Raw genomic sequence first — 24,971 nt, 5'->3', positions numbered from 1 at the left:
CTGCCGAACAGAGCCGCCATTGGACGCGGCGGCTCCCGCGATCGGCAGCCAAGTGAGGGGGGTGCGGTAGCGCTGGGGAGACCTGGCTACATAAAATATAGAAAACGCACTTACAATAGTGCCAATAAATACAGGCATGTATCACTTAACAAGTGAACTACAGAACAGATCGCCGAGTCTCTCACCGCCTCCTGCAATGTGTGAGGTCACCACCATCAGCTGTAGGGGGTCCCCCGTCTCCTGTGCTTGATGCCGTTGTCTTCAATCAGCCGGAGAGTTCTCCACTGTGCCCTCCGTCGTGGCGTGTCTGTGTACTCACAGACAACTCAGGCGCACTGCTGACGTAACACTGCTGGCGGTTTAGGGGTAAGGATCCTCTGTGTGGCCAAAATTCCTCCACTCTACGCGTTTTGCCCAGTCTACACTGTTTAGCGGCTGGTCCGGTGGTCCGGTGACAGAGAGACAGCACACAGTGGTATAGAAAAAACTGTATTAAAGATAACGCAGGACACCAAAAACAGCGTTTCGGTCCTCAACAGGGACCTTCCTCAGGGTCGTGCTGTATATATATATATATATATATATATATATATATATATATATATATATATATATATATATTTATTTATTTATTTTTTGTGTGTGACATAGTCCCAGGATAGTAGGCAGCTTTCTATCTAATTTATAGCCGAAAGTGTAGACATAGTGTGGATGTGATCCGTCCCACAGATTCACAGTCAATAAGACTGCTAGATAAGAAATCCATACCAGATTTTATAGTGGTTCTGGTTCACCCTCAACTGCTAACATAATTACAGGAACAGGTACTTAGGGCAGATGAGAAACCTCCTGCTGGGCAGCAGTACAACGTAGCATCATGCTCATTCTTTAGGGCCTCGAGTGCCTCGTCCAGGTCATGCTTTTGTTTCTCTGCCATCTTGCGGCCAGCACGCTCAGACTCCAGGTCCTTCCTCAGGTCTTGAAGCTGTCCTTCTTCATTTCTTTTTTTACTCAGTGCAGCTGCCAATTCAGCTTCTTTGGCGTTGAGTCGCGATTCCCCATCCGTCAGCTGATTCAGCGCAAGGCTTAAACCGGCTTCCCTTTTTCCATTTCTGGCCTGCTTCTGTCGGTACTCCTCCCAGACCTTGTCCAGCTCCAGCTGCAGCTGGGCCTTCTCATCGGCCGTGAGGTTCAGCAGCTTGCGGGTATCGGTAATTTCGGTTTCATAGCCTATTGTCAGGCAGGGCACCTGGTGGACGAACACCTCCTCCCTCTTGGCGAGCTGTATCTTGAACTCAGCAGTCTGAAAGTTTTTCAGTTTGATCCTGCAAGTCCCCTCTTAGGGCCTTCACCTCTTCCTCGTGCTTGCTCTGGGTATGCATCAACGCCGCCTTCATGTTTTGGAGCTCTGCAGTTTTAGTCGCTAGGATCGCCGCTGCTTCTGTTTTCGAGGCCTCTTTCTCCTTGGCATACTGACTCATGGGGTTGGAGCTGCCTCTCTGCTTCTCCAGCTCTTGCTCTAGTTTCTGCACCTTCTCCCGCTCCCTCTCATACAGAGTCACCTGGCATCTAAGCTCTGCCTCCAGCGATGCTCTGGTGACACGCAGCATGGCCTTCAGCTCCTCATACTGCTCTGTGGGGACATACTGGGTACTCAGCTGTTCCTGTAGCACTTGTACTTGGTTAGCAGCCTGGACACTTTCTTCCTGTAGAACTCGCTGCTTCTCCTTGGCCGCTTGCAGACTTGCACGTAGCTCTTGCAGCTGGCTCTGCCGTAGGTGCACTGCTTGTGTGTGCTGCTCCAGGGAGACACGTTGCACCCTCTCTGCATTCTGCAGTGCTTCCTGCACTTCTAACTTTTCCTGGATCAATTGCTTCTTCACTTTTTCTGCTTGGTGATCACCTTCACTGATCTGGTCAGTCAAGTCTGAATTTATCTGTCTCAGACATGTATTTGCTCTTTTTACCGCCTAAAAACGAATCAGGATCTCTTCCTCAGCATCCTTCAATTCACAGACTTCTGTGCTGAGAGCGTAGACATCATGGTGTGAGAGTTCCAGCTCTGTTTTGAGCACGCCAGCCTCTTGCTGAGAAACTTCTAACTCTGTGATGAAGTTTTGCACATCTTTCTGTGACATGTCATAGTACAGTTTCCAGTCAGTACTTGTTTTCTCTGATTCGCTCGGCTCTCTGTATATGGCGGTAGCGTTAGCCTTTGTCATCTCTAGGCTGGTCGTTATTCCCGTGACTATTGCGCTAAACACTCTGGGCTGTAGCTCCTCTCTGGTCTTTTCTGACCCACGCCTTCCTGAACACACGGGGTAACATTTTTCTGGAGCTTCTGTGGAAAATGGAAACTGTACTTTTTCGCGGGGCCCCATAGCAGGAGTCATCATCATCATCGTCATCATCGTCCTCATCCAGCCTGAAGGGATGGTTCAGCTTTCCACACCATAAACATTTCTAGTGTGGTTCCTTTTGCGGGACCACGCTGGGATACCAATTACTGAAAGGACATTGTTTTGTGTGACCAGGCACATTACACATAAAACACATTGTATCCTCCATTTTCTACCTTCAGGTGTATTCTTCACCTTGATCTCTTGCAGGCGCTATTTCCTCAATTCTTCATACCCGACGGGGCAGACTTTACACTCAGCACTTCCCAGCTGCAACTTTCATTTTCTTCAGAAAAACACAGTTTACGCTGCTCAGTGCTTTTTGGACTGCCCGCATTCAACTCCATCAGTTGTGATACCCAGACCACGTTGCAGTCTCTTTTGTCCCAATTTAAGGCCGGAAACACTCTATAACGTTTAACTACAGGGGTTTTATTTACATGGATTAAATCATATACTAGGCCCACCGCCCCTTTAAATCAAAACAACACATAAAAATAACTGATGTATATAACCAGTTTATATATATACGCAGGAATAATCACACACTTTACTTATCAGTAACCACTACTGCGTACTTGTAACAATACTCCCCCTAGGGGGTAACTCCACACCTTGTACCGTAGTACCAAATGTCATTCACTCCACTAGGAGTGTACCTTACACCCACCACCGTGTACCCCCACACCGTTAACCCCTTTGTCCCGTGATCAGTGCCACTATGTGAGAATATATATGATTTGTTGGTGCACTTATAAAGGTACCTGCCGAGTTCTCCTGCACTCGGGCCTGCAAGCCACTTCAAAAAGGATCCGCTGCTTGGTGATCACGTCACGTCTGTGATCCGGTGCTTCCTTGCACGAGGGTCCACCAGGGGCGATCCCACCCTGGAGATAGTCTTTGTCTCTTTGGGCGTAGGCTTGAGCCCAAGCCTCTTCTCGGGGAGCGCAGCGTCCGCTGTGTCCCTAACTAACACTAGTACTAAGGTGGCAAGGTCCCTAACCTAGGGCCTGTCCCTGTAGCACCACAAACTGTAAGGGGCTCAGGACCTAACTGGGGCCTAGGGGGCTGCTGGCCTAATGAAGTGGGTCACAGACCTCTGCACTCACCTCCTTCCCCTAGCTCTTCCTGGTCCAGACTGCTAACGTGGGCTCAGCACGCGAAATGTATCAATCCCTGTCTGCAGGGAGATACTACAGCCTTATTGGCTCCCTGGCATCACGTTGGTCGCTGCTGAGGCTCATGGGACTTGTAGTCCCTTCCAAGAGCCCTCTTCTAATTGGTCTAGGTTCCCGCGCTCGTACTGTGCATGCGCGAACTAACCAGGGCCTCCCGTCGCATCGGCAGTCTGCGCATGCGCGAAGAACTATCATGGCGGCGCCCTGCACCGGGAACCGCCGGGAGCGCCTCGCAACACGACCCTAGCAACCAGCCGCGCGCGTCCCCGGCAACCCCTACACACTGAAAGGAGGCACGCTGTGCGCGCACACGCCCCCACACCTTCCCGTGAGCGGCCGCTCTACTGCCGCGGTGAGTACCCAGAGGGGGTCCTGGCTATATATATATATATATATATATATATATATATATATATATATATATATATCAACTGTAAATATTACTGTATGTTCATTTGCATGTCTTAGACAGGTCTGCAACCCTGTCTTTCACCATTATCGCCCAGCACACAGCACTTCCACTGCAGCAAGGGATTCTGGGAAATGACATGCAAATGAGCACACAGTGCCACCTCTTCTCTCCAGCTCATATTACAAAGGTGGCACTGTGTGCTCATTTGCATGTCATTTCCCAGAATCCCTTGCTGCAGTGGAAGTGCTGTGTGCTGGGCGATAATGGTGAAAGGCAGGGTTGCAGACCTGTCTAAGACATGCAAATGAACGTACAGTAATATTTACAGTTGCTATATGCTTTACGGTTGAGGGCTTTTGTCACTTTTTTTACCCACCATAACCTTAATAAGTGTGGTATATATATACATATACAGTGGTCGGCAAATCACCAAAAGGTCTACTCGCCGAACAAAAAAATCTACTCGCCACCTAGTACCACACGTGTGCTGCTTGGGCCAATAGGAGCTCGCCACGATGTTAATTCCACTCGCCCGGGGCATGCAAATGTATAGGTTTGTCGAACACTGTATATATATATATATATATATATATATATATATATATATATATATATATATATATGTACAGTGTTCGATATATATATGTATATATATGTATATATACCACACTTATTAAGGATTAAGGATTACTGATTGGATAATGCCCGGAATTTTAACCAATCAGAGAGCAGGGTTTTCAATAATAGTCAATTTCTTTCTGAATTCCATTGGGTACACTTCATTTCTATTTTCTATTTGGATTATTTTTGAAGAATGAATTCATGATGTAGTAGTTTTCACAGTCTGCAAATTCTACCAATCAATCAATGTATAGACACATTGATTGATTGGTAGAATTTGCAGACTGTGAAAACTACTACATCATGAATTCATTCTTCAAAAATAATCCAAATAGAAAATGGAAATGAAGTGTACCCAATGGAATTCAGAAAGAAATTGACTATGACCTAGCTAACAAGAAACATTTGATTGAGGACTGAACCATCCTTACCTGTTTTGACACAAGAAGTGATCACTGTTTGGGCTTGCTGCAAATTTCATCTGGCTGTGAAAATAGAAAGGAAAAAAACTGATTAAAAAGAAGACAAAAACAATCAACATCAAGAACATTAAAAAATACCAGCAGAGAATTTCAAATAGAGTTGACAAATTATTTCTGCTTGCTCGAGGTGCAATGAGGATAATTGAAAAGACAGTTAGGAAAATCTTATGAAGATTGTAGTTGAAAGCGCAGAAATAGTAAATAATGTCAGCAGAACACTGTATATAAACGAATCACTTTCTGGTATGATTATATGTATATATACATATGGAGAAAGTGAGTACATATCCATATACCTACTAAACATATAGGGCATATTACATACAATTATAGGCTAAAGCAGTAAAATTCCGGGCATTATTGAAAACCCTGCTCTCTGATTGGTTAAGATTCCGGGCATTATCCAATCAGTAATGCCCGGAATTTAAGCAGCAGAATGTGTAGTTTTCAATGTGTTTATTTCCAGCCAATCAGCATTCAGAACAGCTGAGACAGGGCAGGGGATTCGTCTGATTGAAGTAACAGCTCTGAGACAGGGCAGGGGATTGGTCAGGACGTATCAGCCACGGGTTGACTCCTCCCGCTCCCGAGCTGACTGAGATTTTCTGAGCAGATTCAGTTGAATTGGGGGGGGTGGGGGGGTGGGGGAAGAGGAGGAGTCTGCAAGTCTGTAAGTGGCTGTCTGCAGTTTCTTTATGGCTGCAGTTTGTGTGTGAATGTGTCAGTAGCAGTGTGTGTGTGCTGTTGTATATCTGTGTAGAGGTGCTGTGTGTGTGTGTGTGTGTGTGTGTGTGTGTGTGTGTGTGTGTGTGTGTGTGTGTGTGTGTGTGTATAGAGCTCCAGTGTGTGTGTGTCAGTGTCAGCAGCAGTGTTTATGGGTGTAGCATGTGTGTGTAGCAGCAGTTTGTGTGTGTGTGTGTAGAGGTGCTGTGTTGTGTGTAGAGGTGCTGTGTTGTGTGTAGAGGGGCTGTGTGTAGAGGTGCAGTGTTGTGTGTGTGTGTGGGTAGAGGTGCTGTGTTGTGTGTAGAGGTGCTGTGTATAGAGGTGCAGTGTTGTGTGTGTGGGGTGTGTGTAGAGGTGCTGTGTTGTGTGTAGAGGTGGGGGGGGGAATGCAAAGTTTAGTAAGTGGCTGCATTTTTTATTGTGGCTGCAGTGTGTGTGTGTGTGTGTGTGTGTGTGTGTGTGTGTGTGTGTGTGTGTGTGTGTGTGTGTGTGTGTGTGTGTGTGTTGTGCTGTTGTATGTGTAGCAGCAGTTTGTGTGTGTTTAGAGCTGATGTGTATGTGTTTAGAGCTCCAGTGTGTGTGTGTGTGTGTGTGTGTGTCAGTGTAAGCAGCAGTGTTTATGGGTGTAGCATGTGTGTGTAGCAGCAGAGTTTGTGTGTGTAGAGCTGCTGTGTTGTGTGTGTAGAGGTGCTGTGTTGTGTGTGTAGATGTGATGTGTTGTGTGTGTAGAGGTGCTTTGTTGTGAGTGTAGAGGAGGTGCTGTGTTGTGTGTCTAGAGCGTGTGTGTGTGTGTGTGTGTGTGTGTGTGTGTGTGTGTGTGTGTGTGTGTGTGTGTGTGTGTGTGTGTGTGTGTGTGTGTGTGTGTGTAGCAGCAGTTTGTGTGTGTTGAGCTGCTGTGTGTGTGTGTGTGTGGGTGTGTGTACACAGAGGGGGCGGCAGTGTGTGGATATAGATATCTGCAGTGTAAGCGTATATAGAGGTGGTTTCATGTATTTACCATTTTATTTTAATAAAAAAATCTATTTAACTATACAAAAGTGTCTATTATTTATGAAATAAGCCTTCATTTAGCCTACATTAGTTATAATCCCCTCAGAACAGGGCATTACTGGCCAATAATGCCCTGGCTGGGTTAAAGTCCCTCGGCTTCGCCTCGGGCCTTCAACTCTTCCAGCCAGGGCATTATTGGCCAGTAATGCCCTGTTCTGAGGGGATTATTACTTAAATATATACACACATATACATATATATATATATATATATATATATATACATATATATATATATATATATATATATATATACACACACACACACGAGTAAAGAGTAGACGCTTAGATGTAGGTCAAAAAACGTTTATTGTGGAATATCAACATTTCGATACCCAGCTGACTTTTTTTATGATGTACAAATATAATATACATAGCAGTAAAAAAAAAATATATATATATATATATTTTTTTTTTTGTACTACTATGTATATTATATTTGTACATTGTAAATAAAAGTCAGCTGGGTATATATATATATATATATATATATATATATATATATATATATATACATATGTGTGTGTATGTACATATGCATATACTATATATAGTATATATTACATGTAGACAGTGGAGATGTGTATATTTATGACATGCAGTATTATGTGGAAAATCATTGGTAGAATCTGCAGAATGTTAAAACTTCCACATCGTGAATTCATTCTTCAAGGAGAATTCAAATAGAAAATGGACATGGAATGGAGCCAGTGGAATCAAGAATGAAATTGACTATATCCCAACTAACAAGAAACACTTGATTGAAGAGTGTGCAGTCCTTAACCTTTTTGACACGAGCAGTGATCACCTATTGGTTACCTGCAAATTACATCTTAATGCGAAGATGAAAAGAAGAAAACAGATTAAAAAGAAGACAAAAACAATCAACATCAAGAACCAGTAGGGAATTTCAACTCGAGTGGCAGAATTGCTTCAGCTTGCTTGAGATGAATGGGGATAATTTAACAAACAGTTATCAAAAAACTTGCTACGATTGTAGTTGAAAGCCCAGAAAAAACGGGAGGAATCTCCAGCCAAGAACATGATAAGTCAATATTAGATAAGATAAGGCAGTAACTGACGAAACTAGAATACATGAATCAATCCTAAAACATAAGAACACAAATGTCATATACAGAACGGTGCAAGATAGCACTCATGTGTATGGCTGAAGATACAAGAAACTGTAACTGCATTGTGGTGGGGAAGACTATTGAAGATACAAAAATTGAAAGAATTTGAAGCAGTTACTTATCATTGGGAAGAAGCAGATCGTCACACTCAAACAAGACAATGGATCAACAATAAAAGAGTATGCACTTATCATAAAGAGAGTTGCGGACTTCTACGTGAAATTGTAAAAGAACACATAACACAAAGCATAATCAAGTGTAATCCTCTCTTTATTTGGCTATGCCTCAGTCTATGAGGTGGGGGCCTGACTACAATGGTAGTAACCCTCACACATGCGTGGGGTCAGTAAAAAGGGGACACCACACCAGGATGTATATAACAGGTTTATGAATAGAAGGAGTAGATAACCTGTGTAGTATATCAGTAACCACATGTAAGGATCCGCTCTGCGGGTACACCTGCTTCCAGCGCCTCCTTACCTTTGCTCAGTGCCGCCCAGGCTCCCCGGCGGTGTGCCTCACTCCTTGCGGCCCCCTCTACAGCTGCTCCCACACTTCCGGGTCGCGCGCGTCACCCCTACGGGCGTGCGCGGACCCAGGCTCAATTTGTTGGCGCCGGGTGCCTGACTCCGCCTCCTCTGACGCGGCGCGCGCATCACGCGCTTCCCTGCCCCTGCTCCATCAGGTCCGCCCCCCAGGTCCTTCTCTCCTATCAGACCCTTCCCCGGGCCGCTTCTCCCCTTGCACTGACAGGCCCCAGCTGCACAGACACCTCTCCCCTATCAGGTCCTCCCTCGGGCCGCTCCTCCGTCCCTCCCCTTGCTCCGATAGGGGAGAAGTGTCTGGGAGGCTGGGACCTATCAGGTCCTCCCTCGGGCCACTCCTCCGTTCCTCCCCTTCCTCTGATAGGTCCCAGCCCCCTATTTAGTGTCCCCTCACCATTTCCTCTTTGCTCTGAATAGCTTCTGTACCTTGGTGCTGTCTGCTGTTGCCTGGCCCCTTTTGACTTTCAGTTCCCATTCCTGTCCCTGGATATACTGCTGACCTCCCTGGATCTCGACCTTTGGCTTTGGACTTCTACTACGCTGCTGTCTGGAACCCTTTGGATTTGGCTTTGGACATTACTACTCTGCAAACTTCTATATCCCTTGAACACGGCTTACGGACACTCTACTACGCTGCACTCTCCACTCCTCGACCCAGGCTTACGGACACTCTACTACGCTGCTCTCTCCATCCCACGACCATTGGCTTACGGACTTTACTTTTCTACGCTGGAGTTGGCAAGTACGGTATCCATTCTATTTTTGTTAACAGGACCATCTACGCTACTTCCACACTCCAGCCGTGCCCCCGTTTACTGCTAGGTGTGTGGCATTACTCCTTTCCACCTCAGTCCCGGGGTCTCGTCTGGCTTTTGGGCAGGCCGAGCGTTACACCACGTGGTCCTTATGACTAAGATCACTGCATCCAAAATACAACACAAATACTAACATCACAGTGCAACCAAGCACTGCGCAAGTGTGTGTGTGTGTTAATGTCACTGTATCAAGCCTCCCAATCCTGGGTGATCAGGCTGGTCTGCGTGGTACCGCTATCTTGCTGGAGCTTGTGTATTAAAATGTAAGTTGCAGGCATCTACTTCACAAATACATGTAGTGGTCCCACCTTCCTCTGACTCCGCGAGGGATCCCCTCTGTCAGCAGTTTGTCTCCTGCTCTGGTTCTCTGCAGCTGGGTTCACTCGGTGATCAGCTCTCCTGCTTCCTCGTGGGACACGTGCAGGTCCCTCTGTGCAGCAGGCACTGGACACAGCCTCATTTCCTCAGCTCCATGCAGATCTGATTTGTCATGGCTGCCCCCAGCTCTTAAGGCTCGCTTCCCCCTCATAGACCCTTCTCCTTCATCAGCCTTCTTACTGGCTTATCATAGTCATATATCCATGGAGAGGAACCTGTTAGGAAGCAGTGTTGTGGTGTTGCTGGGCAGACAGGCGGTTACACAAGTATATGAAGAGCGAGAAGAAACCACCAGTGATCTACCATGTGTCCTTTCAGAAGACATAGCAAAGACAAAATAATCTATGAAGAATGGGGAGGCTCCGGGGAATATGGAATTACACTTGAAAGCTTGAAGGAAGCTAGGGACGAAGTTGAGAAAATACCTGCAAAGCTCTTTACATGTTGCTTGAAGAACAGGAGCATGTCAGAACAATTGAGCAATGATATAGTTATTCACATCCACAAGGAAGGAGCCAAAGAAGACATCAAGAACTACAGACCACTCAGACTACTTCCAATCACTTACAAGATTTTTACAGAAATCCTCACTAATTGGCCTCAACAGACCCTGGATTTTGACCAGCCTAAAGAAGAGGCAGGATTTATTAGTGGCTAAATCACTATAAACCACATCCAGGTTGTACAAAAAGTTCTTCCAACCAGCTTACTATTCATATATTATGAAAAGCATTTGTTTCTGTCTACACCGTAGCCATTTAAAATACATTAAGAATTAAAAATGTTGAAGAAGCGTACATTGATATTAAAGGAACAATTATGACAATGTCACATCAACCATTATAAAACATACAGGACACCTACAAGCTCATATTGAACCCCCAAAATAACCACAACATATATATAAGCATATAAGTGTCACAGAGGAGTGCTACTGAGCATGGCAATATATATATATATATTTAAAACCAGAGACATAACATAAAACACAGACAGAGCTCAGTGCACATCCAGTGAAAACTTATACATGGTACAGTGCCTAAATATACATGTATAGATATCTAATAAATAAAATGGTCTTTTAGTTTAACATTTTGGCCAAATTGTTGTAGGCCCCTGAGCCACTACACGGCAGACCACATCTCAAGGGTCCCTAACACTAATATAAATTCTTAATAACGTGTGCATTACCAGGAAGAATGATTTATAATAAATCTGTCAAAATTAGTTGCATAGATCTAAGTCCGATTGAAGCTTTTATTAACCTGTACATTACCAGGAAAAGCACTCTGTATTAGATTTGTATCATGAAAATCAATTATAGGTCTGTCACAGTAGATTATTACATATTACAAGAATTATTTGATAACCGAATAAATATTCTTTGGAATTGGTGATGGCATGATGACCACAGTAAGATGGTGTTTAGCAAAGAAAATACGCATGTTATAAAGTGCTTGAGACAGAGCAAGAATTATAGTTCAAAAGGCTTACATAAAATGTTTCCTGATAAAGGATGGTCGCTACGAGAACTGAAAAACCAAATTTGTCGGAGCCGATAGATCAATATTTATTTATAAAATGTTTTACCAGGAAGTAATACATTGAGAGTTACCTCTCGTTTTCAAGTATGTCCTGGGCACAAAGTTATGATGACAAATATGGCAATATGTTATCGATTATGCAATCAGACAGTGGCGTTCTCGTCTTGAGGAGCGCGTTTCAGCAGGAGGACACATTTTGAATCATACTTTGAACTTAAACTTTATACTAATTTTAGGGTTTCAGATTAACACATTTACGAGCTATGAAGCAAAAACTCCTATTTCTCGGTTTATGAACAAGAACCTACCGCAGTGTATCTGGTACTTACTGAGATAATACAGTGACATCAATTTAGTTAACATTAGTTAATTGTTGACCTCCGAAAAACTTCTTTATTAGGACAACATGGTGCAGACAGGAAAAGCTCTTACGTGTCTCACGCCACGATTGGCGCTTCGTCAGAGACGAAGCGCCAATCGTGGCGTGAAACGCGTAAGAGCTTTTCCTATCTGCACCATGTTGTCCTAATAAAGAAGTTTTTATCCTACTGGCTGTTATCCTGTAATATCCCTCAGTGGCACAGCTGTGCTCCGCTTCACCTTACCTTTTCGGAGGTCAACATTCTACCGATTCCAGTGGATGCACTCCCACAAAAGAACACCAGGATTACGCATGTGAGTTACCTTTGCATTGGTTACTGGGATGTATACACATGGTGGATGTCAGCGCTTGAGATGCAGTCCCATTTGGAAGTGATTTAGTGGAGCCATTAAATCTTCATCTACAGCACTTACCAGGACATGATACACATGTGCCTTATCACTTAGCGCTTACCTGTGTACCCCAGCACTCACTTTATCTGCATTTTCCTGTTTAATGAAGCTCTTCAATCAAGATTATGCATATCATTTGTCTTTAATAGACTAGTTACCACAGTCATTAGAGCACTATTCACCAGAACTTTGTTCTATTACCCTGTATCCCAACATTAGTTAATTGTCTATATTGTGCATGTTTATATAATTTGAATCTACATAATAGACCTACAATTGTGCACATTTTCATGGAGATTGAGCGAGAAATATATAAAAGATATGATAAAAAACTAAATTACAGCTCACTACCTCCTGCAGGGGTCGATGCCTGGCTGCTGGGGTGAAGATAATGCTCTGCCTTTCAAGTATGTACCTCCCCAGCAGGAGGGCTCACCCTTCCCCACCAAACAATTGTCCACAGACATTGACCTGGCCTCAAACATAGGCTAGTCCTCCGACTCACTATATGCTGACCACTTGACTATTGTTAGTGGCCCAAGCATCCGCAGGCGGTGGGCAAACATCGCACATGCACGGTCGGTTCGTGCCGATCATGCATGTGAGCCCGGCGCCTGCCGATCGCAACTCCTGACGAAGCTGCCACGCCAGCGAAACGTGTTGAGTGAACCTGCAGCAGTTCAGAAGTGTGCCAGACTAGCCCCAGAACCCGTGAGGATCCATTCTGTGTTCGCCAACGAAACCGGAAGTGACGCGACGGGCCGAACCGGAAGTGACGCGACGCGACCTCGGGAGGGGGGTGGAAGGAGTACACCTATGCTGCGCATCAATTGTTATGTGTCTAAGCACATGTTGATCATGTAAGTGCAATACTTATTGCCTTTTCAATATATCCATAGTGAACATACAGTGTTGCACTAGAATTGTCTTTATTTCCATTTCCATTGAGGGTTCGTCCTGCTATCATCTGGGAGTGTGTACAAGCAAGACCCCCCTGCACATTGCTGAATCTACCCACCACATCTATTGCCAAATACAGGTTGTAATACCACTGGGATAATGTGAGTTCCCATTCATGATTCCTGCTCAGATTGCTGTATTCATTTAGACATATTGCACTATTTTGATATTCTTTCCCTTACATGTTTATGGTGATACCTGCGCTCCCCACAAGTTTCTCCACACCGTTCAGTGAATATGTCAGTGAATATAAGGTGCATGCATATAATGAATGGTATCATCCCATATAATCAGTGGCTGATGTTGAGCAATCACTATGAACATGAGTCACACACTACATATGATGTACTCCCACTATCCATATGACTGGTTAGTATCTGTACCTCTAATGTTCCTGTTGGAATATTGATACAGCAACACAAGCTAATATATGGTAGGTATGTTCTTGAGCATATAGCAGATGAGGTATATGTTGTGCTACTCCCTGGTCAGTAGTGGTACCAATAGCTTGCTACCTCGACTAGTGGTTACCTGTATGGCCCACAACTTGATTAGCTAACTCAGGATATACCTGTTGGTGCAGGTGCATATAGACATACAATTCACAAAGATCCTGGTAATATGTAACCAACCCCAGTCAGTATAATGCTGACTTGTGTTGAGTACTGGTTGTTTGATATCAGGTTTATATATAGATCAATGTCTTTTAAGGCTGCTGAGACAGATAAGTCCACTTTATATTGAAGACCATATCTGTCTTAATGCACGGTACTGTCTTTAGTATAAATGGCAGTACATTAAAATGTTGTCTGAAAGCGGTAGCCGTATTACCCTGTCTCAGCTAGTGGCTGCCTTGAATGGCCCACATTTTAGTTAAGCTAGTGTGACGACTCAGGAGATTCCTTCCCCTCCTTGTCCCTCTCTCCCATCTCCTGTTGCCCCTTCTACACCTTCCCACTCCTCTCCTTTGCCTTCCACCTCTCGCCCCTTGCCGCAGTGCGTTCCCCGCAGGTCTCGCATACCCACGCGGTCCCTCAGTCCCTCCTATGATCCGCCCCGCTCCCTCTCTCCCGCAGTGCCCGCATTACCTTCCCCTGTGGTGGCATCTGTCCCGTTACCTCCTCCCTCCGTGGTGCCTGTGGCGCGGGGTTCCCCGCGCCTGATGACGCGACCGGTGCGTGCGCTCCCTCGGCCCACGATGGGCACACACACACGCTCCTCCGCTGGTCTCCCTGTTCCACCTGCTCCCTCCTCCCTGCCTCTGCATGCCGTCTCGCGGTCGCAGGTCACGCGTGCGTTCCCCTTCTCTGGGCTTCGTGCTCCTCCTGCGTCCTTCCCTTGCTCCGTGCGGTCCCTCTCTGTGTTGCAACCTGTGCGCGCGCATCCCCAGCTTACAGAGGGCGCGCGGACATGCTCTTCTTATCCTGTTCCCCATGTCTTCGCCTCCCAAGCCCGCCTGACTGCCCCTTCTGCCTCCTCCTCTTCTCTCCCTGTCCTATCCCTGTCGTCTCCCACTTCTCTCTCTACTCCTCCCCTCTCTCCTATTGGTATGCCCTCCTTTATAACCCTTGTCTGTCCACTTCTTCCTCGCTCTGCATAGTTCCTGTTCCCCTGTGTGTACCTGACCTATGCTGTGCTCCCTCTGTGTTCCTGTTGTTTCCTGCTCCTGTGTTATCTTGTATTTCCTTGGCTTTGACCTCGGCTTGTCCTTGACTACTCTGCTCTTTGGTATCCCTAGAACCCTGCTACGCATACTACTTCGCTTACCTCTGGCTTCCTAGGAACTGGCTTATACTCTGACGATTCTAACCTCTGGACTCCTGGACATTGGCACACGGACACGATTACTCCTACGGACATCCCCAAGCGTTGCAAGTATAACTAACAACTCTTCCAACAGGCCCAGCAAAGCCATACCACACTCCGGGCTTGCTCCCACTGCTGTGGGTGTGTGGTATCATACCGTTCCCACCTCAGTACTGGGGTCTAGCCAGGTCTGCGGGCATATAGGCGTGACATTATGCAGAGCCCAAGGAGATAATTATTCCTCTGGAAACCTTACAATTTGTTAGTTCCCAGCTGTCCACTGTCTCCCAGCAATTGACTAATGTTTCCCTTCGAAAAAGCCCTCGACGCCACCAGTGGCTACTTCCTAAGCCAGCCCTGGCCCATGGATTCCCTCTCCGAATCGATATGATGGGAACCCCCTCAACTGCCGCGGTTTCTTAAACCAATGTGAGGTGCAGTTTGAAATGTCCCCCTCCCTGTTTCCTACTGGTCGTGCTAAAATTGCTTACATATACGCTCTGCTCACCGGAGACGCTCTCGCTTGGGCCTCTCCCCTATGGGAGCGCAAATGCAAGATAACGCAAGATTACCAGTTGTTCAGACGTGAATTTCAACTTGTGTTTGATACTCCCGCACGGCGTGAGACAGCCGCTTTCTCCCTCTTCCATATTACTCAGGGTCTAAGATCAGCTGCCAAATACGCCATCGAGTTCCGTACACTGGCCGCCGAAGTACAATGGAATGATGAAGCTCTCGCCGCCACATACTGGCACGGACTCTCTGATACGTTAAAAGACGATCTGGCTACTCACGCCCAGCCTACGTCCCTGGAGGAGTTAATTACCTTGAGCGTACGATTAGATCAGCGTATGCAGGAGCGATGGCACGAAAGACATTGTTCCCGTTCTTCTTCCCCTGTTGTTTCTCACAGGTCGCCCACTACTCCTCTCCTGGCCCTGGAGGCACCAGAACCTATGCAGGTCGGTAGTATACAACTCCAGGCAACCGAGAGAGCGCGGCAGCGCCAGAACAGGCTGTGTTTCTACTGTGCATCCTTGGAACATCGTCTCCAAAATTGTCCCTTGAAGCCGGGAAACGGGTACACCCAGTAAAGGTAGAGGGGCTTCTACTGGATACTGTCTCTCCTAACCCCTTTCCTTCTGAAGCTCTCCCAAAGAAGTTCATGATACCAGCCACCTTGGAGGGTCCCAACCTTGTCGTAAAGGTGGAAGCGTTCATCGATTCCGGATCGGGCGGTAATTTCCTGGACCAGCAGTTCGCATTGGAAAATCAAATTCCCATGGTCAGAAGGAAGAGCCCTATTGGCCTGGAGGCCATCGACGGACGACCGCTCCAGCCGGCTTTCATGGTCACAAGGAGGTAATTGTCTTTGACGTTTTCCAATCCCCTTCCGTACAAATTATTTTAGGATTCCCTTGGCTTCAACTCCACAATCCGCGCATTGATTGGTCCGGTACTCCGCCTATCCAGTGGCCCTCGTCCACAGATGCTGTGCCAGCGGATCCTCCCGCGGTTGTGTTTGCCGGTCTGGACTCCGTACCTGCCGATCGGTTGTCCCTGCCTGCTGTGTACCATGACTACTTGGACGTGTTCAACAAGGTACAAGCCGAGGTCCTTCCTCCTCACCGTGCGTACGATTGCCCTGTCGACCTCATCCCTGGGACTGTCATGCCGAAGTCTAAGTCTTATCCACTCTCCATCCCGGAGACCGAGGCCATGACTTCTTATATTCAGGAAAATCTGGAAAAGGGATTCATCCGCAACTCTACCTCTCCTGCCGGGGCTGGCTTCTTCTTGGTTAAGAAGAAGGATGGATCACTGAGGCCATGCATCGACTTCCGCGGACTCAATAAGATCACGGTAAAAAAACGGTATCCTCTTCCGCTCATTTCTGAACTGTTCGACCGTCTCCAAGGGGCCTCTATCTTCTCAAAACTCGACTTAAGGGGTGCCTATAATCTCATTCGTATAAGGGAAGGAGACGAGTGGAAAACAGCGTTTAACACACGTTCTGGACATTATGAATATCTTGTTATGCCCTTTGGGCTGTGTAACACCCCGGCCGTGTTTCAGGAATTTATGAACGACATCTTCCGTGATGTATTGGGAACTTTTGTCATTGTCTATCTAGACGACATTCTTATTTTTTCTAAAAATCTGGAGGAACACATTCAACATACCAAACTGGTGCTCTCCAGGCTTCGTTCTAATCGTCTTTACGCCAAGATGAAGAAGTGTCTGTTTCACCAGGCTTCCACGGCCTTCCTAGGCTATATCATCTCCAGCCAAGGTTTTTCCATGGACCCTGAGAAGCTGATGGCGGTTCTCGACTGGCCACTCCCTAATTCACTCAAGGCTGTGCAACGTTTTCTTGGCTTTGCCAATTATTACAGGAAGTTTATCAAAAAAAATTCTTCTATTGCTCTTCCAATCACCGCCTTGACCAAAAAGGGTGCCGACGTCTCATCCTGGTCACCTGAGGCCATTTCAGCCTTTGAGATTCTCAAGAAGGCGTTCGTGCCTGCTCCCATTCTTCGTCATCCGGATACCTCCCTCCCCTTTACTTTGGAGGTTGACGCCTCAGACGTAGGAGCTGGCGCAGTTCTTTCCCAGAGGACTTCTCCCCAAGAGAAACTCCATCCTTGTGGTTTTTTTTCACGGAAATTCTCAGCAGCAGAAAGGAATTATGATGTCGGTAATCGCGAACTTTTGGCCATCAAGTTGGCTCTCCAAGAATGGAGACACCTTTTGGAGGGTTCCAAGGAACCAATTGCTATTCTCACTGACCACAAAAATTTGTTATATATTGAGGGGGCTCGTCGCCTAGGCTTCCGCCAAGCTCGCTGGTCACTCTTCTTTTCCCGCTTCAACTACACCATCTCGTATATTCCTGGGACCAAAAATGTTAAAGCGGATGCCCTTTCTCGTCAGTTTGCCTCTGAGACTGAAGCTAAAGAAATCTCGGAACCTATTCTCCCGGCCAAGTGCATAATTTCGGCTAACAACTTCGATGTGTTGGATGAGATCAACAAGGCACAAGCGCATATTCCCAGCAGGTTTAGGGTACCAGAAGGACGTCTCTACGCTGCTCCAAGTTTTCGTCATAAAGTGTTACTTTGGGGTCATTCCTCTAGAGCAGTTGGTCATCCAGGCTTCAAAAGGACGGCAGATCTCATTAAACGGACTTTTTGGTGGCCTACGATAAATCAAGACATTCTCGAATTTACCTCCGCCTGTCCTGTATGTGCCCAGAGTAAAACTCTCCATCATAAACCTTCTGGACTTCTTCGACCACTTCCCATCCCTGAACAACCCTGGAAACACATTTCGATGGACTTTATTGTTGAGCTGCCTGTTTCCAAAGGGATGAACACTATTTTGGTCGTAGTTGACAGGTTTTCGAAGCAGGCAAACTTTGTTCCCAACTCTGCCACCTTGGCAGACATCTTCTCAAAAGAGAACTTCAAGCTGCATGGCGTCCCCATTTCTATTGTCTCGGATCGGGGGTCTCAGTTCATCTCAAAATTCTAGCGGGCCTTCTCCCAAAGATTGGGTATCTCTCTCTTGTTTTCCTCTGGATACCATCCACAAACCAACGGTCAAACAGAAAGGATGAACCAAACTCTTGAACAGTATCTAAGATGCTTTATTTCGGACTCACAAGATAACTGGGTGGATCTTTTACCATGGGCCGAATTTGCCATAAATTCCTTGAGGAACGAGTCTACTCAGGAGTCTCCTTTCTTTATCAACTGTGGCTTCCACCCCAGTAGCCTCCCTCTCTCACCTTCTCCTTCTGGTGTTCCTGCAGCCGACTCTCATATCACCAACTTACAAGAATCCTGGAAAAAAATCCTCAAGTCTTTAAAATCTGCTGTTGCCAAACAGAAAACCAAGGCAGATCGCCACCGTCAAAGGGGTCCTTCCTTCAAACCTGGTGATCTGGTGTGGCTGTCTTCCAAAAATATTAGGCTCAAAACTCCTTCACCCAAACTGTCCCCTAGATTCTTGGGACCATTCAAAATCCTACAGAAGGTGAATCCTGTAGCCTATCGTCTCGATCTTCCTCCCACAATGAAGGTTCCGTCCGTGTTCCATGTTTCCCTCCTTAAAGAATTCATTCCCAGTCCCCATTTCCCGGACCCCTCTCGGAGACCCAATCCAGTGTCCACCCTGGGCCAACAGGAGTACGAAATACAGTCTCTCATCGACTCTCGTCTGTCTAAAAATAGACTGCAGTTTTTGGTAGGCAAAATAGAAGAAATCTCGGCGGTCACTGCATGCGTAGGAACTCAGCCACAGACGAAATTAAAATCAATATTTATTCAATCTTGGTGCTGGACATCACAGAGATTCACATTCTCTGTGATGTCCAGCACCAAGATTGAATAAATATTGATTTTAATTTCGTCTGTGGCTGAGTTCCTACGCATGCAGTGACAGTCGAGATTTCTTCTATTTTGCCTATCCTACTTCCACGGCTGGGGCACGCCAAGGATCCCCTGCATTACGGGGCGGATGCCACGATACCTCCTCCCCTTGCAGTCGCGGGGATAGCCGGCACTCGTGACACGTCCTGTGCAATCCTCCCGGACTCACCAGGCTGGCGACGGCGATGACGTCATTCTGAAGCGCCGCACATGTGGCGCAACGCCGGGAGTCCAACAGAGCAAGCAGTGAAGACACCAGGCGGGTTAAGGGCACCAGGCACCGGTTGATTATTCGTGAGTACAGGAGAGGAGTTTCCAAACAGAGCTTCTCATCCAGTCTCCCTATCAACCCCTGCACAACGGCCCCCCCCCCTCAGGTTTTTAAGTCTGCATCATTGTTGCTGTATTCATACATACAACGTCTCATATATTGATTGCAGTGGGATCGCTTCTTTTTCATCTAAAGTTTCAAAGTAACCAAGGTTTACTACTTGACCCATATCAAGACATATACACTTTCTAGAGCACCGAACATCGTGGGGTTTACTCCCCTTATTCTATAGACTGCAGTTTTTGGTACACTGGAAGGGCTACGGTCCAGAGGAACGTTCCTGGGTACCTGCACATCACATCCACGCCCCACATCCTACTTTCTCTATTTCATCAGAAATTTCCCCTCAAGCCGTGGTTGGATCACTCGGAGATTGATCCTCAAGGGGGGGATACTGTGACGACTCAGGAGATTCCTTCCCCTCCTTGTCCCTCTCTCCCATCTCCTGTTGCCCCTTCTACTCCTTCCCACTCCTCTCCTTTGCCTTCCACCTCTCGCCCCTTGCTGCAGCGCGTTCCCCGCAGGTGTCGCATACCCACGTGGTCCCTCAGTCCCTCCTATGATCTTCCCCGCTCCCTCTCTCCCGCGGTGCCCGCATTACCTTCCCCCGTGGTGGCATCCGTCCCGTTACCTCCTCCCTCCGTGGTGCTCGCGGCGCGGCATTCCGCGCGCCTGGTGACGCGACCAGTGCGTGCGCTCCCTCAGCCCACGATGGGCACGCGCACATGCTCCTCCGCTGGTCTCCCTGATCCACCTGCTCCCTCCTCCCTGCCTCTGCATATCCCGGGAACAGGAGAATCTGTAACCCCTATTGGCTGTCTGATGGCATGTGATAGGGGTGAAAGGGCAGTCCCCAAAGGCTTCTGGGTAATTTAGTCCCTTGTGGACCTCTTTAACATTGAGGCCGCGTGCGTGATCACAACTGCGCATGCGCAACTCTATAATGGCTGCCGTGGCTCTCCTGGCCCTCAATGGCTCAGGCTCTACCTGTAATGGCCACCGCTGACGCGTCTGCGCATGCGCATTTGCGCATGCACGACGCCTTGTACATGCGCCACTCTGCGCACCACCCTAAAATGGCCGCCGGAAACCTTCTGCGCATGCGCGAGCACTTTGAACATGGCGGCGCCCTGTAGCGGATGCCGCCGGGAGCCCCGGGCGACGCGATCGCCTTCGGCGTCGCGATCGCCCCCGCAGCTCTCTGCACCTGGAGCGGGGATCCCCGCTCACACAAGGGAGGTAAGGATGAGGAAAACAGAGGTCTGTTGAGCCACAGGGGACCTGGCTACAAACATAATAAACATTACACAGTAACCCTGCTGCAGATACCTAACCTCAGGTTACACATTATAGAAGGGCTGGCAGCCATTTTGCAGCCGAGAGATGGCCATCTTGACTGGTAGGTGCAACGAACGCGCTTAATTTTTAATATACTGTACCCCGCTGCCCCTACTGTCACAATAGGAAGATTAGGTACTGTTTAATAATGCTATTTGCCTATGCACAGATCTGTTTTAAATGTGGAATTAATGACAGACCGATTCAACTTGACACAGTATGATCCCCCAATAACTTGACTATGTGTTACCATCCGAAGGAGAAACAGGTGCGCAAATCACATCAGGACATGTAAGATAGAGTAAAAACACCAAATAGTGCAATATTGTCTACTTCAGCAAATTAGCTTCAATGCTGGAAGTTCTATAAAATTTGCACTCACGTGTTTAACGTGAAATCAGAGCGTTGTGGTTATTCAAAGTTACCAACTTATGTCTCCAGACAGGTACTCCAAATCCACATAGAGAGGGGGGAATTCCATATACGAAAAGAGGGAAAAAGCAAAATAGTATAGTACTGTTTTTAATGTTAAAAACACAAAGTATTCCACTTACATAAGTGCCTTTGTTTGAGAGCATTCAGACCACACTGGGTCACAGGGTCAGACAAAATATTCACAGCTACAGCATCCGCTCCACGACCGTCACAGCAGGTACTGGGCTGGTTAAAGTTGTCCTCCACTCCAGATGTCATCAACAAGGGCTCCTTTAGTGGTCACTGATATCACCCTTACATTCTGGATTTTTCCTGATTCCCTATTAAATTGTGTAATAAAAGGTAAAAAGTTGTTGTTTAATTGTTTCTTTTTGGAAGTGCTCAATAAACTTGTTCTATCTTGGTTCAAAGCTTTCTTTTTTGCTTCTTGTATTAGTATTGGATCATACTTTTTTTCTTTGAATCTTTCTTCCGAGATTTGTGCCTGGTCTTGAAAGGTGGCAACCTCTGTACAGTTTCGTCTTATCCTTTGAAACTGTCCAAAGGGGACACCCCTCGGCCAATTTTTATGGTGGCAGCTTGAATCAAGAATATAGCTGTTACAGTCTATATTCTTGAAATGGGTTTTTGTTTTAATACTCAAATTTTCTACATATACCAGTAGATCTAAAAAAGGAATAGCCAATGGGCTATGTGTCTCTGTGAATACTAAATTGTAATTATTCACGTTAAGATGAGCTAAGAATTCAAATAAAAGAGATTCTGCTCCATCCCATATAAAAATAAAACCTTGCACATTTATGTGTTACCATCACCTGCTTATTATACCACTATTGCTAGGTAACTGGACAGAAGAAAATCATTTTCAGCTGCCCAAACGCCTCTTTTGCAAGCACCCCATATATCCATGTGGTTGTGCAGCTACACGAGAGGCGGTTCAGTCTATTTTAGGGTGTCCCTATTACACTTGTGTATCTAGGGAAAGGACTGAAACGTGGATGTGTTAAACAAACACTTTGGGGCCCATGCTATAAGTGTTCATAAAAAAATCGCCGGCCCATTTAATTCGCCTGTTTCTTGAGCGTTGCTATCACGGTATTCAGAAAGCCTCGATTACCTGTGATAGCAAAATTACCAAAATGGGCGAGTAGCCGGCGATGTGAAGATCGCCTCTCAGAAAAGGGTTTAACCGGTAATTTCTTTCAGCTGCAGAGAGAGCTGCACCTGAGCAAATCTCGCCGGAAATTAATGTTTTTTTAATAAAAAATGTAATGCTAGTGTAGATGAGCAGGGGGTCTCGGAGCAGAACCTTGTTCATTTCAGGTTCGGGGACCCCCTGCTTCCCGAGATACAGGCCCTGTTATGGGGTGCACCATAACGGGGCCTGTATCTCGGGAAGCAGGGGGTCCCCTGACCGGAAATCAACAAGGTTCAAATTTATATTAAAACAGCTGCTACCCACCCCACAATTAACATTAAAAACACAAAAATCACTAATACCCACCTCCTCTAGCCCCACATGATTGATACCAGAGGCTGCAGGTGTCCTCAGGTGGTCCCTGCGGGTGTCATGGGGTCCTCAGGTGGTCCCCGTGGGTGTCTGGGGGCCATCAGATATGGATTATAGTGCATTTGCCCATTATAAAATAAAACATTAGTCAGCCAGCTTAAATAAAGCACATAAACTACTTATCCCTGTCACCATGAAGGGCGTCCTCGTCAGCATACTGTAGGTCCATGTCCACCGATGCCAGCAAGAATACATGAAAAAATACAATCTAATGGCCCCTAACCCCTTAATCACCTTAGCAGTTAATAACCGCTATAGTAATTAAGGGGTTAACCCACCCTTCCCCGCTACCCACCCACGAAGCCTAACCACCCACCCTGGGACCACTATACCCACCCTATACCCATTGATTGGCATAGTGGTACATCATACCCATATACAGGGCCGCCAACAGAAATCGTGGGCCCCGGGACAAATATTTTAAGCAGGGCCCTCCCCCCCCGTGTCGGCGGTTTTGCCCGTATATACATACATACACATATACACACACATTCCCAGTAAGAGAGAGATAGAGATAGATATATATCTCTATCTCTTAGGCCGTGCCTATAGTGCCGTCGGCGACACGATGGGTGACGTCACCCGTCGTAAGTTATATTTCACCAGGCGTCGGCGTCGCGTAATTCCAGCAATTTGATTGGTTCAAGGGCCGTCACGTGACGCGACAGCCCTTGAAAAATCAAATTTTTCCAGCTACCAGTTTTCGTGATGGTGACGTCACGCGCACTATAAGCGCACGCGGCAGCAAAAATGCTTTTGTTTTCCGGCGATGTCGCGTCGCCATAAGCATGGTCTTACTGGGAGTGTGTGTGTGTGTATATATACATATATCCAATACATATAAAAAATACCCCAACACCCCCAATACATATAAAAGATACCCCAACACCCCCAATACAAAAAACACCCCAATACATATAAAAAAATACCCCAACACCCCCAATACATATAAAAAATATCCCAACACCCAAATACATATATAAATCAGACTTACCTTGGGGGTGGGGTGGGGGCGCGGCATGCCGGGGCTGCGGATGGTGGCGGTGCTGGGGGGAGTTGATGCTGCGGGGGGCGATGCTGCAGGGGTGTCTCGCGGGCCGCAAGGGGTGTCCGGTGGCTGCGGGGTGGCGGGATGTCCCGGTCCTGCGCGAGGGGTGGGGTGGCTGTGCTGCGGGGGGCCCAGCGGCTGATGGTCACAGCAGTTGCCGCCGGCCGCGCTGCAGGCATGCCACATTGCTGCTCCCGCGCCGGTGTGCTGTGGGGGTGGGGCCGATGTTGTGCCAATGCTGCGGGGGGGGTGGGAGTGCGGGACGGCCCGGTGGCAGTGGGGGGTGGGGAATGCTGAAGGGGTGGAGGAGGTGGCAGTGCTGCAGGAGCCCGGCGACTGGTTACAGCAGTTGCCGCCGGTCCCGCTGCAGACACCTGTCTGCAGATGCTGCTCCCGCACGCGCTGGGCCTCCCTCTCACGCTGGCGCCCCGGAAGCTTAACCCAACCTACTTCCGGCGCTGCCAACAGAGAGACCCGCAGCAGTGCAGCGTTTTTTTTAATTAACTGGCACCCGGCCGCACAGGGGGCCCGGGTGGCCATACTCCTCTGACCCACGGGGCCCTGGATTACAGTACCCTTTGTCCCCCGCTGTTGGCGGCCCTGCCCATATAATATGGACATGAAAAGCCACTATAGCAGTCAATGGTCACCCTAATAAAAAAGCACGAAGGCCAAAAATACACAATAATAAAAGATATACACAAGCACCTAAACACCCCAAATCAAGAAATAAAAGCACTGGCCAACCAATTAAATAAATAAAAGCACTAGCCAACCAATCAATTTAATAAATAAAAGCACTAACCAACCAATTCAATAAATAAAAGCACTAGCCAACCAATACATTTAATAAATAAAAGCACTAATCAACAAAACAATTAATTCATTTTAAACACTAGTCAACAAAACAATTAATTTAAACCAGTAGCCAACATAACAAATAATTAATTTAAAACGCTAACCAATACTATAATGTACTAAAAACAAGCCATCCAAA

General features: G+C 46.9%; 1 protein-coding gene across 1 annotated transcript in view; it reads left to right on the top strand.

Moving 5' to 3' along the window:
• The window catches only part of RASAL3 (RAS protein activator like 3), a 105,967-nt gene that overhangs the window by 11,441 nt on the left and 69,555 nt on the right, over positions 1-24,971 (top strand). The gene's annotated exons all lie outside the window — the stretch shown is intronic.

The sequence above is a fragment of the Ascaphus truei genome, chromosome 20 (assembly GCF_040206685.1).
Source record: "Ascaphus truei isolate aAscTru1 chromosome 20, aAscTru1.hap1, whole genome shotgun sequence".
In the NCBI taxonomy this organism is placed as follows: domain Eukaryota; kingdom Metazoa; phylum Chordata; class Amphibia; order Anura; family Ascaphidae; genus Ascaphus; species Ascaphus truei.
Note: the sequence above shows the minus strand (reverse complement) of the source record. Positions and strands in the feature narration are given on the sequence as shown.